General features: G+C 43.7%; 1 protein-coding gene across 5 annotated transcripts in view; it reads left to right on the top strand.

Annotated features, from left to right (window-relative positions):
• TMEM131 (transmembrane protein 131) overlaps positions 1-14,355 on the top strand; it is a 554,400-nt gene that overhangs the window by 293,886 nt on the left and 246,159 nt on the right. The gene's annotated exons all lie outside the window — the stretch shown is intronic.

Raw genomic sequence — 14,355 nt, 5'->3', positions numbered from 1 at the left:
ATACAGACCCTAGTATCAGGAACAGTAGGGTCCTCAGTGATATGTAATACGGCTTTTATTGCCACAATCACTGAATGCTCTTTGCCAGTTTTGGATCTAATCTGGCATCACTATAGTCGACACTTAAGTCAGTGTCCGTGTCGGTATCCGTGTCTGCCAGCTGGGCAAATTAACGTTTTTGTGACCCCAGGGGGTCTGGACTTGTAACAACACATCCTCTTCGGAATTCTTCCATGCCTGGTTCTGAGACTCAGATTTATCCAATCTCTTATTTATCAGAGCCACATTAGCATTCAAAGCACCCAAACCATTCACCCAATCAGCTGTCGGCGGTGCCGACAGGGTCACTTCCACAGCCGTTTGTGTCCCTAAGAAAGTCTCCTCCTGGGAAGAGCACTCCGCCTCAGACATGCCGACACACGTGCACCCAACACACACAGACACACTGGGCCTATAGGGGACAGACCCTATGGAATGCTGTATAAAGGTGGTGTATTGTTTGGTGACTGCCTCACTGATTTGGTATCTACGGCTACCGCGGATAAGTCATAATTTTTACCTTATGTGCCTGCACCACAACAGAAAGCACACCACTATCAGATGCAGTCCTTTCGGCCCAATAAATACAGAAAAGGCCGAGGTTATTCCTTCCTTGCTACTAGAGGAAAGGGAAAAGGTAAACGATCACCTGCTGTGGCCGGTTCCCAGGTGCAGAAGTCCTCCCCGGCTTCTGCCAAATCCACCGCATGACGCTGGGGCTCCTCTGCGGGAGTCTGCACCGGTGGGGGCACGTCTCAAGCTCTTCAGTCAGTTCTGGGCTCGTTTGGCCCTGGACCCATGGGTTTTAGAAATAGTGTCCCAGGGGTACAAACTGGAGTTTCAAGACGTTCCCCCTCACCGATTTTTCAAATCGGCCTTACCAGCTTCTCTTCCGGAAAGGGATGCGGTATACGCCGCAGTACAAAAATTGTGTCACAATCAAGTCATTGTCAGGGTTCCCCCGTCGCAACAGGGAGAAGGCTTTTTTTTTATTCAAGCCTGTTTGTGGTCCCGAAGCCAGACGGCTCAGTCAGACCAATCCTGATCCTCAAATACCTCAATTTCTACCGAAGAAAATTCAAATTCAAGATGGAATCTCTCCGGGCAGTGATCTCCAGTCTGGGGGAGGGGGATTTTATGGTTTCGGTAGACATAAAGGATGCCTACTTACATGTTCCCATTTATGTTCCACATCCGGCTTACCTGAGATTTGCAGTTCAGGATTGTCATTACCAATTTCAGACGTTGCCGTTTGGTGAAAATCCTCGGAGCCGTGGACAGACCTAAGTTATGGCCGAAATGATGGTTCTCCTGCGCAAGCAAGGAGCCACAATTATCTCGTACTTGGACAATCTCCTGATTAAGGCGAGATCCAGGGACCAATTACTGCAGAACATTACGCTCTCCCTGACAATTCTGCAGCAACATGGTTGGCTCCTAAACTTGCCAAAATCACAGTTGGTTACGACGAGACGGCTGTCGTTTTTGGGAATGATTCTGGACACAGAATTAGAGTTTTTCTTCCAGTGGAAAAGGCTCTGAAAATTCAGAACCTGGTCAAACAAATTCTGAAACCAGCAAAAGTATTGATCCATCAATGCACTCGGTTTCTGGGGAAGATGGTGGCGGCCTACGAGGCCACTCCGTTTGGCAGATTCCATGCCAGAGTGTTTCAGTGGGACCTGTTGGACAAGTGGTCCGGGTCCCATCTGCACATGCACCGAAGGATAATCCTGTCTTCCAAGACCAGAATCTCACTCCTGTGGTGGCTGCACAGCTCTCACCTCCTAGAGGGACGCAGGTTCGGGATCCAGGACTGGATCTTAGTGACCACGGATGCAAGTCTCCGAGGCTGGGGGGCAGTCACACAGGGGGAAAGCTACCAGGGAAGATGGTCAAGCCAGGAAATTTGTCTACACATAAACGTTCTGAAGTTAAGGGCCATTTACAGCAGCCTTCTGCAAGCGGAGCATCTTCTTCGCAGTCGGCCCGTCTTGATTCAGTCGGACAACATAACAGCAGTAGCGTACATAAACCGCCAGGGCGGAACAAAGAGCAGAGTGGCAATGGCAGAGGCCACAAAGGTTCTCCGCTGGGCGGAAAGGCATACAAGCGCTTTGTCAGCTATCTTCATTCCAGGAGTGGACAACTGGGAAGCAGTCTTCCTCAGCAGACACGATCTCCATCCAGGAGAGTGGGGTCTTCATCAAGAGTTCTTTGCTGAAGTGACAAGTCTTTGGGGAATTCCTCAAATAGACATGATGGCGTCTCGCCTCAACAAGAAACTTCAGAGATATTGTTCAAGGTCGAGAGACCCTCAAGCAATAGCAGTGGACGCCCTAGTGACACCGTGGGTGTTTCAGTCGGTGTATGTGTTTCCTCCACTTCCACTCGTTCCAAAAGTAATAAAGATCATAAGAAGAACAAAGGTTCAAGCGATCCTCATTGTTCCAGACTGGCCAAGGAGGGCTTGGTATCCAGATCTTCAGGAATTACTTATAGGAGATCCCTGGCCTCTTCCTCTGAGGGAGGATCTGTTACAGCAGGGGCCGTGCGTGTTCCAAGACTTACCGCGACTTCGTTTGACGGCTTGGCGGTTGAACGCCTGGTCCTAGCCCGAAAGTGTATTCCCAAGGAAGTCATCCCCACTTATTCAGGCCAGGAAAGGAGTAACGTCTAAACATTACCACCGTGTTTGGAGAAAATACGTGTCTTGGGGTGAATCCATGAAGGCTCCTACGGAAGAATTTCAGTTAGGACGTTTTCTCCATTTTCTACAAGCTGATGTGGATGCGGGCCTAAAGTTGGGCTCAATTAAAGTACACATTTCAGCCTTATCGATTATCTTCCAAAAACAATTGGCCTCCCTTCCAGAAGTTCAGACTTTCGTGAAAGGCGTGTTGCACATCCAACCTCCCTTTTTGCCCCCAGTGGCACCGTGGGAACTTAACGTGGTGTTGCAATTCCTTCAATCTCATTGGTTTCAACCTTTACAGAAGGTAGAGTTGAAATTCCTCACTTAGAAAGTGGTCATGCTATTGGCCTTGGCATCCGCAAGGCGGGTGTCTGAATTAGCGGCCTTGTCTCACAAGAGCCCTTATTTGATCTTCCATGAAGATAGAGCAGAGTTGAGGACTCGTCAGCAATTTCTGCCGAAAGTGGTTTCGTCGTTCCACTTGAACCAACCTATTGTGGTGCCAGTGGCTACTGACGCCTTGCTGGAATCGAAGTTTCTCGATGTAGTCGGAGCTTTGAAAATTTATGTCGCCAGAACGGCTCAGTTTAGGAAAACGGAGGCTCTGTTTGTCCTGTAGGCTCACAACAAGATTGGGGCTCCTGCTTCCAAGCAGACAATTGCGCGCTGGATCTGTCATACGATTCAGCATCCTCATTTTACGGCTGGATTGCCGTTACCGAAATCGGTGAAGGCCATTCTACCAGAAAGGTGGGCTCGTCCTGGGCGGCTGCCCGGGTGGGTCTCGGCTACTTGGTCGGGTTCAAACACCTTTGTGAAATTCTACAAGTTTGATACCCTGGCTGATGAGGACCTCATGTTTGGTCAATCGTTGCTGCAGAGTTATCCACACACTCCCGCCCGTTCTAGAGCTTTGGTATAACCCCATGGTTCTTGATGTGACCCCAGCATCCTCTAGAATGTATGAGAAGTCTTAAAGTGCCCATGTCTCCTGCGGATCCCGTCTATACCCCATGGTTCTTGATGTGACCCCAGCATCCTCTACGGACAAAGAGAAACGGATTTACCAGTAGGTATTAAAATCCTATATTTTTTTTTCATTCTTCCAATCCTTTTTCCCCCCTCTTTTTGAAGATGTCTGAGAAAGCTGAAAGTTCTGTATTATTATGTTCCCTTAAATTATACTTCTAGTTAAGAATGCAAAAGTTATTTGTGATTTTTCAATTTTATTACACCCTCCGTCCAAACCTTCATATTTACCCCTCAGTTTGTGTTCTTGTGCATATAGATAGATGTAGATAGATATTTATCCAAAACCTCTATTAAGAAGTATAATGCAATCTTGTAATAATGGCTGTTAAAAAATAATCTGAGGTTTAATCTTCGCAGAAATTAATCGTCGACTGCTACATTTTTTTAATTTTTTTCACTTTAATTTTTCACTTCAGGTTTTTTTAAATGAATATATTGTTATATTAAAATTTAATCATAAATTATAATCAGTGGCTAGGATGAATCAGATACTATTCTTTCCTGATTTATCATGTATTTATTAATTGTTAATGGTATAATTTTTGTGTAACAAGTACTCACTGACACTTATTAGCTGCTTATTAATTAGGATATTTGTCATAGAGACTTGGCGATAGCATTGTTCAGATGTCCTTATCTGTATTGCTTCCATCATTGCATGGTATACCACATAGTAATCAAAACATTAACTGAGTTTCATATCAGGATGACAGGCTGACCACTAATGGTCGACATGGACAAAGGCAGAGTTGTGACAATGGTTTTTTTCAGGGTTTAAAAAAAAAAAATAAAGAAAAATATTTTTTACAATTTTTTTTGTACTTTACCATACACGTGGACTACGATTGGGAATAGTAACCGAAGCATGGCGAGGAAAGAGGAACACTAATTGGGGTTTCCTGTACTCTAACAAAGAAACTGCATATATATATATATATATATATATATATATATATATATATATAGACATACTGTACATACAGTATATGCAGTCAGTATGGAGCTGGCACTCACTGTAATTGCATTAGAAATGTGCCCGGGTGCCATCAGTCTAATATATGTACACTTTACCACAGCAGGGTGCGGGACTCGCAGGCCCTTGTAAGCAGTATACAGCAGACTTTCCTTGTGCTTTATTGGAATCAATTTCAAATATTTGAATACACTCTTTGTATTTTACTCTCTGCCTGCTATATTCGGTGAGTGCCGCCTGGTTCCTTTTATTGGAGGGGGGAAGTGGGGGGGGGGGATGCCAGTCACGCCGCAGGGAACCCCTGCTTGTATATTTAAAAGGGAGGGCACCACAGTGTGTGTGTATGTATGTGTGTGTGTGTGTGTGTGTATATATATATATATATATATATATATATATATATATATATATAAAATACAGGTTATCCCACACTAATGGGAAAAGATAGCAGTCTCCAGATTTAGCATCCAATAAATCAAAATAGTAAATTTTAATGTAAGGGTAATCTCACAGTTCCAAAGTGGTTTCAAAAACGATTTCCAACGTTTCGGTCCCCAGCGGGACATTTTTCAAGGAATATACAGTCCAGTCAGCAGGGTCAGCAATACAGCATAAATCAGCTTGGCAGGAAACCGGAGTCTCCGGTTTCCTGCCAAGCAGATTTATGCTGTTTTTGAAACCACTTTGGAACTGTGAGATTACCCTTACATTAAAATTTACTATTTTGATTTATTGGATGCTAAGTCTGGAGAGTGCTATCTTTTCCCATTAGTGTGGGATAACCTGTATTGTACTATGGGCCCCGCCCCAAAAAGGGCGGGACTCTGATTGGCACCCCAGCTATTGGCTGTAGTATTTGCGAGAGTGCAGGGATTTCTTGTGCGCGTGTGTGTGTAAATGTGTATATGTATGTGTGTATATGTGTATATATATATATATATATATATATATATATATATATATATATATATATCCAGATAAGTCCACACTCACTGCTACAGTCCACAACATAGGCGGTGCTCCATAAAGGGCTCCAGAGAAGTCCAAAATATATCCAAAAAGAGTACAGGCACTCACCACTTTTCCTTGAAAATATAAGAATTTATTGCCACTCACAGGTGTGTCTCACATGGAGACAGTCAGCATAACAGCATATAGTGTCGACGTTTCGGCTCCCATCGAGCCTTCTTCAAGACAGACAGAAAAACAACAGGTGTATACCCAGCAGCCCATACCACACACTGCACCCAGGATTGCTTATGTAGCAAAAGACCACACACAGGTCCCGCCCATCAATTAGCCAACAGAATACACCTGGCAACCAACCTAATCAACTAAATAACAGACAACCTTGTTACTCAAATAAATGAGCCATAATAGAATGTGGTGTAGAGGAGGAAAACTACAACATCCTAATGCAGATAGCGGCTAATCGCGGCAAATTGCCGCGAAACCGGAAGTAGCATGCGTTCCATTGGCCGTGGAACGCACGCCCAGCCGGTACAATACCGGAAGCACTGTGCGCTCCACCGCCGTGGAGCGCAACCACGTGACCGGAACTTCAGGAAGGCACAGTGCGGCTGTTAGCCGTCGCTCAGATACCAAACTAAAACACAGAAAGTTGTCATGAGGGCTGCTTATAATCAAAGCCCTGCACGAATGCAGTAACTTAGAGCTAACATATAATGGAATAAGCTCACATGGTAATCCCCGGGACATAGTATACAAATAATAAATGTTAAAAAATATAAAGATGAATATAGATCTAAGATCTGATTTTAGTTGTAAAAATGACTGAAAAAGCACATAATGAAAGATAGACAGCAAATGGTTTGTAAAGGCTGTAGGGCCACCGGACACTAACCGGATGGCCCAACCACCATCCCCTGAATAAACACGCCCAACAGGGCAACAACAGGGGAAGGGGAACAATGATAATTGTATACATGTATCCTAGGACACAAAGTGGCTCATATTGGGACCTGCAGTGTGACCCATGTCACAAATAGCAATCCAGGGTGCCAACCAACACATAAACAAATAAAACAAAAAAACAGACATACATAACATCACATAATAAACCACAGTGAACTCGGAAAGAGTTCGCTGTGTGTTTTTAAAAAATTATTTAATAATTCAGCGATAGCCCTATCCAAGAAAAATGTTGAATGGATTAGCCTCATTTAGCCCCCGGGGGGCTAGAGTGTCCAATTCATAGATCCATTTGGCTTCTCGTTGACGTAGTTGCCTTTCCCAGTCACCCCCACGGGGAGGTCTCGGTACATGATCGATCAACATACACTTCAAACTGGATATCGAATGTCCTCTGGATACGAAGTGTTGTGCTACCGGTTTATCAGACATCTTGGAGATCAATGCAGCTCGAATTGATGTGCGATGGTTGGCCATCCGATCACGGAAGTTCCTTGTCGTCATCCCAACGTAGTAATACCCGCAAGGACACACAATGATATAAATGACATGGTCCATAGTGCAATGTAACCGCTGACGGATCATAATCTGTCGACCACTATGCGGATGTGCAAAACTTGCACCAGACATCATTGATCGGCAAGTGGTGCAATTGGGGCACCGATAACAGCCTTTCTTGCTGTCAGGTAGCCAGGTCTTATTGGTTGCCAGTGGCTGTAGAGTAGGGCGCATTAACGGTTGTCTGAGATTTTTACCTCGTCTGTATGCACACAGTGGTGGCTGTAGATTAGACCCCTTAAATACTGGGTCTGAGGCCACAATCGGCCAATGTTTCCGCAGCACTTTCTCAGATTGTGATGAAGCGACATCATAAATGGATGCAAATATCATTCTCTTAATAGGACCCTTGGCACCTTGGTCGTTGGGGTGGGAGTGCCTGTACTTCGCTTTCTTGAGACATCTTGCAACTGTTTTTTTGGTATAGCCACGTTCATAGAATCTCTCTGCCATCGCATTGATCTGCTGCTCGGTGTCTGTTGGTAGGGTGTTATTAGGTAACACCCGCATAAACTGCGAGATCGGTAGACTCTCCTTGAGGTGGACCGGGTGGTGACTGGAGGCATGGAGAAGTGTATTTCTGTCGGTCTCTTTTCTAAAAAGGGTCGAGGCTAATCTTCCTTCGTGACGAAACAAAGTCACATCCAAAAAATCAACTTTGTTACGGTTGATGTGATAGGTGAAGCGGATAGGGCTATCGAGGCTGTGGAGGTGGTCAACCATCTCTTGAAACTCATTGTCGGTCCCTAGCCAAATAATGAACACATCGTCGATGTAGCGGACAAAAAATAGACACTTGGACCCAAACATAGGTATAATATTATTGGACTCATATTTGTGCATGTACAGATTAGCGTACGATGGGGCCAAATTCGACCCCATCGCAGTGCCACTGCATTGTATGTAGAAGTCATTACCATAAGAAAAATGGTTCTTTTTTAATACTAGCCCAGCGAGGTCAAGTAAAAATTCCGATGGGGGACCATCATATGGCCCCATAATTAAAGCTTCCCGCATGGCATCAAGGCCTTCCTTGTGAGGAATCACTGTATATAATGACTGAATATCCATGGTTATCAGCCATGTATCATCAGGTATTGGGCCAAGTGAAGCAATTCTGTCAAGCAAATCTGTAGTATCCCTGATGTAACTGGGCATCATGGTGACAAGTGGTTGTAAAAACGAATCAATAAAAATGGCTAGTGGCTGTAAAACAGATCCCATCGCCGAAATGATCGGACGACCGGGAGGGTCACTCATTGATTTATGCACCTTCGGTAGTGTGTAGATGATCGGACATATCGGATTGTCTACAGTTAAGTAGCCAGCAATCTTCTGGTCCAACCATCCACACACCACAGCTTGAGTGATGGTAGTATCAACTGATTTTTTAATTTGTAACATAGGATTACCCCTACATTTAACATATACTTTGGAGTCTGCCAATTGCCTAAGTATTTCAGTGTTATACTTATGCCAATCCTGCACAACCACGGCACCGCCCTTATCGGCTTGTCGAATAACTATGTGCTCATTGTTGATTAGACTCTTCAATGCAACCCTCTGTTCAGAAGAGAGGTTGTTGTAACGTGGCTGTGCAGTATTGGTTTGCATATCACTGTCGGTTAACCGAAGAAATGTGCGTATGCTTGGATTGGTGGACTGAGGGTCAAAAGCACTTGGTCTAGTTAATCCAGTGATTTGGGTCACCTCTTGGGCCTTGTCCATGAAGAATTCCCGCAGCCTAAGTTTTCTCCCAAATTTGTAATGATCTATAGCCCATCCAAATTTATTGTGTGGGACAGTAGGAACAAATGTAAGTCCTATGGCTAAATGTTCGGTCTCAACTGTTGAGAGATTATAGGTTGACAAATTAAAGACAGTGTCTATTGGTATTTTCTTGGGCGTCCCCTTCGCCTTGTGACCGCCCCTCCTCGAGGGGAACCTCGTTCTGTGTTTCTGTTGGGGTTTACGTTGGTCCGAGCGTTCCTCCCTAAAAAAGCACCAGAGGGGGGTCTATTTTCAGTCACCTCGTTCTCTGAATTTGATTGCGATGAGGAATTATCTAAGGGGCCCTGATAACTACCTCTGTTATATGTGCGTGTTCTTCTGCCTGAAAAGCTTTTAGAATCACCCCTCAACCACCTGTAAACCTGATTATTAGTATAGTCAGAATTGACAGTAACCAATTTTTTACGCTTAAATGTAATAAGTTCTTGTTGATAGACATTAACCTGTTCGGTTAAACGATCCACCCACTTATTAGCAGTGTCAACCACCAGTGTGGACAAATGTAAAGAGTTAAATTTAGCCAAGTCCTCTCGCACTTGTTTTAATTCTGTCCCCACCTCCTCAATGACGAGGAGGATGAGGTCCAACGAACATTTATTAAGAACACCACACCACTTGGTGCAAAATGTGGGACTATTGCGTCCAATGGTGGGTACGTTGTTTACTCGAAACCCTCTTGGGATTTTTTTATTCCGATAATAGTCCGAGAGGAATTGGCCAAGCCGATAAGGGCGGTGCCGTGGTTGTGCAGGATTGGCATAAGTATAACACTGAAATACTTAGGACAATTGGCAGACTCCAAACTATATGTTAAATGTAGGGGTAATCCTATGTTACAAATTAAAAAATCAGTTGATACTACCATCACTCAAGCTGTGGTGTGTGGATGGTTGGACCAGAAGATTGCTGGCTACTTAACTGTAGACAATCCGATATGTCCGATCATCTACACACTACCGAAGGTGCATAAATCAATGAGTGACCCTCCCGGTCGTCCGATCATTTCGGCGATGGGATCTGTTTTACAGCCACTAGCCATTTTTATTGATTCGTTTTTACAACCACTTGTCACCATGATGCCCAGTTACATCAGGGATACTACAGATTTGCTTGACAGAATTGCTTCACTTGGCCCAATACCTGATGATACATGGCTGATAACCATGGATATTCAGTCATTATATACAGTGATTCCTCACAAGGAAGGCCTTGATGCCATGCGGGAAGCTTTAATTATGGGGCCATATGATGGTCCCCCATCGGAATTTTTACTTGACCTCGCTGGGCTAGTATTAAAAAAGAACCATTTTTCTTATGGTAATGACTTCTACATACAATGCAGTGGCACTGCGATGGGGTCGAATTTGGCCCCATCGTACGCTAATCTGTACATGCACAAATATGAGTCCAATAATATTATACCTATGTTTGGGTCCAAGTGTCTATTTTTTGTCCGCTACATCGACGATGTGTTCATTATTTGGCTAGGGACCGACAATGAGTTTCAAGAGATGGTTGACCACCTCCACAGCCTCGATAGCCCTATCCGCTTCACCTATCACATCAACCGTAACAAAGTTGATTTTTTGGATGTGACTTTGTTTCGTCACGAAGGAAGATTAGCCTCGACCCTTTTTAGAAAAGAGACCGACAGAAATACACTTCTCCATGCCTCCAGTCACCACCCGGTCCACCTCAAGGAGAGTCTACCGATCTCGCAGTTTATGCGGGTGTTACCTAATAACACCCTACCAACAGACACCGAGCAGCAGATCAATGCGATGGCAGAGAGATTCTATGAACGTGGCTATACCAAAAAAACAGTTGCAAGATGTCTCAAGAAAGCGAAGTACAGGCACTCCCACCCCAACGACCAAGGTGCCAAGGGTCCTATTAAGAGAATGATATTTGCATCCATTTATGATGTCGCTTCATCACAATCTGAGAAAGTGCTGCGGAAACATTGGCCGATTGTGGCCTCAGACCCAGTATTTAAGGGGTCTAATCTACAGCCACCACTGTGTGCATACAGACGAGGTAAAAATCTCAGACAACCGTTAATGCGCCCTACTCTACAGCCACTGGCAACCAATAAGACCTGGCTACCTGACAGCAAGAAAGGCTGTTATCGGTGCCCCAATTGCACCACTTGCCGATCAATGATGTCTGGTGCAAGTTTTGCACATCCGCATAGTGGTCGACAGATTATGATCCGTCAGCGGTTACATTGCACTATGGACCATGTCATTTATATCATTGTGTGTCCTTGCGGGTATTACTACGTTGGGATGACGACAAGGAACTTCCGTGATCGGATGGCCAACCATCGCACATCAATTCGAGCTGCATTGATCTCCAAGATGTCTGATAAACCGGTAGCACAACACTTCGTATCCAGAGGACATTCGATATCCAGTTTGAAGTGTATGTTGATCGATCATGTACCGAGACCTCCCCGTGGGGGTGACTGGGAAAGGCAACTACGTCAACGAGAAGCCAAATGGATCTATGAATTGGACACTCTAGCCCCCCGGGGGCTAAATGAGGCTAATCCATTCAACATTTTTCTTGGATAGGGCTATCGCTGAATTATTAAATAATTTTTTAAAAACACACAGCGAACTCTTTCCGAGTTCACTGTGGTTTATTATGTGATGTTATGTATGTCTGTTTTTTTGTTTTATTTGTTTATGTGTTGGTTGGCACCCTGGATTGCTATTTGTGACATGGGTCACACTGCAGGTCCCAATATGAGCCACTTTGTGTCCTAGGATACATGTATACAATTATCATTGTTCCCCTTCCCCTGTTGTTGCCCTGTTGGGCGTGTTTATTCAGGGGGTGGTTGTTGGGCCATCCGGTTAGTGTCCGGTGGCCCTACAGCCTTTACAAACCATTTGCTGTCTATCTTTCATTATGTGCTTTTTCAGTCATTTTTACAACTAAAATCAGATCTTAGATCTATATTCATCTTTATATTTTTTAACATTTATTATTTGTATACTATGTCCCGGGGATTACCATGTGAGCTTATTCCATTATATGTTAGCTCTAAGTTACTGCATTCGTGCAGGGCTTTGATTATAAGCAGCCCTCATGACAACTTTCTGTGTTTTAGTTTGGTATCTGAGCGACGGCTAACAGCCGCACTGTGCCTTCCTGAAGTTCCGGTCACGTGGTTGCGCTCCACGGCGGTGGAGCGCACAGTGCTTCCGGTATTGTACCGGCTGGGCGTGCGTTCCACGGCCAATGGAACGCATGCTACTTCCGGTTTCGCGGCAATTTGCCGCGATTAGCCGCTATCTGCATTAGGATGTTGTAGTTTTCCTCCTCTACACCACATTCTATTATGGCTCATTTATTTGAGTAACAAGGTTGTCTGTTATTTAGTTGATTAGGTTGGTTGCCAGGTGTATTCTGTTGGCTAATTGATGGGCGGGACCTGTGTGTGGTCTTTTGCTACATAAGCAATCCTGGGTGCAGTGTGTGGTATGGGCTGCTGGGTATACACCTGTTGTTTTTCTGTCTGTCTTGAAGAAGGCTCGATGGGAGCCGAAACGTCGACACTATATGCTGTTATGCTGACTGTCTCCATGTGAGACACACCTGTGAGTGGCAATAAATTCTTATATTTTCAAGGAAAAGTGGTTAGTGCCTGTACTCTTTTTGGATATATATACAGGTTGAGTATCCCTTATCCAAAATGCTTGGGACCAGAGGTATTTTGGATATCGGATTTTTCCGTATTTTGGAATAATTGCATACCATAATGAGATATTATGGTGATGGGACCTAAGTCTAAGCACAGAATGCATTTATGTTACATATACACCTTATACTCACAGCCTGAAGGTAATTTTAGCCAATATTTTTAATAACTTTGTGCATTAAACAAAGTGTGTGTACATTCACACAATTAATTTATGTTTTATATACACCTTATACACACAGCCTGAAGGTCATTTAATACAAAATGTTTAATAACTTTGTGTATTAATCAAAGTTTGTGTACATTGAGCCACAGAAAACATAGATTTCACTATCTCACTCTCACTCAAAAAAGTCTGTATTTCGGAATATTCCGTATTTCGGAATATTTGGATATGGGATACTCAACCTGTGTGTGTATATATATATATATATATATATATATATATATATATATATATATATATATATATATATATATATATATATATATATATATAGACAGGGGTGGTGATCTGGCACAGCCACATATTGCAGTCATAGCCTGGGTGCCCCCATGGAAAATGAACAATTAGCAAGCTGGTGGTGCGGCACTCCAAGGATTTTGACACTGACAGTAGGTAGGTAACAACGTTTCAATGCCGTTTATTCAAAGTGGCATGATGAAAATGCCAGTTTGGATAAACGGCATTGAAACGTTGCTACCCACCTACTGTCAGTGTCAAAATCCTTGGAGTGCCGCACCACCAGCTTGCTAAATAAATATATATATATATATATATATATATATATATATATATATATATATATATATATATTGGAAAAAGCAAATAAGATCAGAGCGACCACAGGTGGTACATAAGCTAGGAGACTAAAAAGATGTTTTTTTTAAAAAAAACAATACAGGGTTTATTTTACAATGAACGTTTAGACAAGTTTTGGACATAAAAAAAGGCAACATACAAGAATGCTTCTTTAAAAATCCATTAAAAAGTTATCAAAAAAGCATTGCAAAGGACATGAACAATAATAAAAAAGGACTACGATAAAAGTAGTGCTAAAAATTCAAGTACTTAGAACAGGGGTGGCCAACCAGTCAGAGGCAAAGAGCCAGAAAAGATCCGTAGTAAAGGGCAAGAGCCACTATCATGCTACACCCCATTTTTGTGCGCGCACCTTTCAGTATGACATTTGTAGGAGTATGACCTTGTGTCGTAACCCCGTTTTTAGTCATGTTGTACAGTGCCACATACATATAATGTCCCAGTACAGTGCCACATACATATAAAAATGCCAAAAAATGGGTGCCTCCACAGTGCCAGATACATATATCCCCCTCCACAGTGCCAGATACACATATGTCCACACAGTGCCAGATAAATATATGCCCCCAGTGCCAGATACACATGCCCCACAGTACCAGATACACATGCCCCCACAGTGTCAGCTATGCCCCAGTGCCAGATACACATCTCCCCACAGTGACAGCTATGCTCCCAGTGCCAGATACACATGCCCCCACAGTGCCAGATATGCCCCCAGTGCCAGATATGCCCCCAGTGCAGATACACGTCTCCACAGTGCCAGCTATGCATGTCCTTACAATGCCAGCTATGCCCCCAGTGCC

This window comes from Pseudophryne corroboree, chromosome 2 (assembly GCF_028390025.1).
Source record: "Pseudophryne corroboree isolate aPseCor3 chromosome 2, aPseCor3.hap2, whole genome shotgun sequence".
Classification (NCBI taxonomy): domain Eukaryota; kingdom Metazoa; phylum Chordata; class Amphibia; order Anura; family Myobatrachidae; genus Pseudophryne; species Pseudophryne corroboree.
The sequence above is the reverse complement of the archived record's forward strand: the minus strand, read 5'-3'. Positions and strand labels throughout refer to the sequence as shown.